Source organism: Nicotiana tomentosiformis, chromosome 3 (genome assembly GCF_000390325.3).
Source record: "Nicotiana tomentosiformis chromosome 3, ASM39032v3, whole genome shotgun sequence".
NCBI lineage: Eukaryota > Viridiplantae > Streptophyta > Magnoliopsida > Solanales > Solanaceae > Nicotiana > Nicotiana tomentosiformis.
Window position 1 is genome coordinate 118,240,249 of NC_090814.1, and position 2,913 is coordinate 118,243,161.

Sequence of the window (2,913 nt, forward strand, 5' to 3'; positions counted from 1 at the left end):
CAGGCAACAAATGGTAAGCATTATACCTACAACAATATATAGCAGAAATCATGTCAAAGTTATATTAAGTGGTACTCCATATATATGTGAATACAAGGAAATTCTTATGGCAATAGCAAGTTTCTCTTATGAAGTTTGTTCTAATAAGAAACGGTTACCTAATAAAAGCTCTATTTTCCTATAACTTCTATCTACTACTTCATTCAATAAAAGTCACTATTATATATAAATTAATTGCTGCGTGTCTCTCCTCCCGTTGATATTCTGCTTCCTTTTCATTAGTCATGCTTACCAGATTATATCTTCATCCGTTTCATGCAACATAGGAGTAGCTTCGATTACTTTTGGAACATCTTGTTCCTCCATATTTACCCCATAATTTTTCTTTGATCATATATTCTTCTTGATTTGGCACACAACAATATCCTCCTTAGGAATATTGTTTTCTCTAAAGAAGTCATCTCCGACGGAATATTCTTTCATCAGCCAAATATTATTGTACTCTCCTTCTTTACTACGACTAGTTTGAAACTTGAAACATCTTCTAAACCCAACCACAGTTCCCTTACCATTCTTGATAGGATCAATACATGTGTGGCCTTTCCATGTCCTGTTGGCGCAAGTTCGACGAACCCTTGTATGTTCGCTCTTCTGCTTCTTCAACCGAGTAAAAAACTAGCGAACCTTCTCTTCGGGATGATCAGAAGCTCCAAATATCTCCCATGGTGGTTGGTCTCCATAGATATCGGCAAGTTGGAAATTAGGGCATTCACTCGGAAAAGGCTCGCCCTTTATGAACATTTTCAGAAAGTTGATCAACTCTGCTTCAGTTGGATGAAACTGAACACCCATGACACGCCGGCGTGCAGCTGGTACCGTCGACATGGTATATATGGTCGTCTCTTTTTCTTGCTTATAGAGAAAGACAATAGTAATTGCCGCAATACGCAAAGACAAGAAGTTTTGTTCTCTCAAGTAAGAAGACAAGAACTATGAAAGAAAACCCTAAACGAATGGCGGAAGTTAATTGACTATTTATAGATATCTGATCAGGTTAAATCCAATAGAGAAAATTTAGGAAATAAATTTTTAGGAGAGAAAAGAAGTGTTCATTTCTGCGGAAGGTTAAGCTTGGGACTCAAGTTAGTTTTTTCCTAATCTTTATATACAATGCTAAGTTTTTCACAATTGAACTAATTAATACTAGTTTAACTTCCTTTTACTTTTTTATTTTTCGTTTACAATTTATTTATTTTTTCTAACTCCACTCATCCAATAGGAAATTTCTAATGGAGAAATGATCAAAATAGTCCTTAATTGGGGTTGTTTTATTTTGGTCCTTAATATATATCCCCTGGACAGATATGATCCTTTCACATGTTTGGTTTTGAACCCTAAATCTAACAGATTATTTGAAGTGTGCTGTTTAAGTTTAACAGATGAAAAGAAATTAACGGGAAATTTATATACTTCCCTCTTTTTGATTAATTTTTTTTTATATTTTCCCAGGGTTCACTGGGGGTGTTGTATTTATCTTCAAAAATAGGACGGGATAGTCTTATCTCCAACGATTACAACACAAGGATATAGATATCCTTACCAAAAAACACAGAAGGATGATTACATATACTTCACCTCCGTGTGACACAATCACAGCTTAGTAGCTTACAAAAAAAAATTGCCTTATCATATTTTGTCCTAATACTAGGCATCTGCAATTTATCTATTATGAAAGGGCCTTTGGCACCTATAAGAAGTTGTTGAAATGAAAGATATATGTTACTGCCAGAGGTGGTTGTGGCTAATTTAGCTAGGTAGTCAGCCACTTGATTTGCTTCCCTATAGCAGTGCATAGGAGTGATTTTGGCGTGGTTCATAAACTGTGTAATATTCACAATGATCCTCTTCATTTTGTAGTTGTCTGTATTTCCTTCTTTTAACATGTTTGTCACCAGGAAGGAGTCGAGCTCTATATTGAAGTTAGAGTAACCATTTTGTATGCACCATTTGATCTCAAATAAAGCAGCTTGGGCTTCTGCATCGTTATTGCTACTGCATATGGCTTGGACTGAGAATGCCATAATGAAATCTCCCTGATCATTTCTCATAGTACCACCAAGACCTGCTTTCCTATTCACATGTATATAGCTACCATTAGTATTAAGTTTGAAGGATCCCTTGAGAGGTTTCCTCCAAGCTACAATAATGGCTTCAGGAACTGGTTGTAATCTCATCATATCATCACAATATTTGACCCAATGCAAAGTCAGTTTGCACCTAGGGAAGATTCTATGAACTGCAACTTGTAAGTTCTATATTATTTGTTGCTTTATCTTGTAGAAATGGAATCTATTTTGGTCACCATATTTACATGCGCACCTATTTTTCCAGATCTCCCAACATATAATGATAGGAGTAATTTGTAAAACTTGTTTGTGTATGATATTTTGCTCATTTGATGCCACTAGTGGTTAAACCACCATCTAATGGGAATCTGTTTGTGGATGATGCTCATAGGAGCACCAATGAGTTTCCAAATGTACCTAGTTGTATCACTTTCCATGAAAACATGTTGTATAGACTCATTTTAGTGGTTAGCAGAACAGACACATCTTGAAACAAATTGTTTTCCAAAGTTAAGAATTACCTCACCAAATAGAAGTTTAGACAGCCATAATCTCCAAGTTAAGAAGGAAATTTTAAAGGGGATGCTAGGGTGTCGTACCTTGCTTAAGAAATGATCTTTAGGCTTAACATATCTTAACATGTTTAGAACAGTTTTGTTGAAATACTTACCATTCTCTGTGAGATCCCATATTGCTTGATCAGGGATGTCATGCTTTTCAATGTTGACATTCATAATGATTTGAACAATGTCCTCTGGGAAGAAGCCTCTAAGTGTATGAATATTCC

The 2,913-nt window shown here is 35.5% G+C and overlaps 1 pseudogene; it reads right to left on the bottom strand.

Moving 5' to 3' along the window:
• Positions 1–390: 390 nt before the first annotated feature.
• On the bottom strand, positions 391–885 carry LOC104120171 (NAC domain-containing protein 46-like; annotated as a pseudogene).
• Between the last annotated feature and the right edge of the window lie 2,028 nt (positions 886–2,913).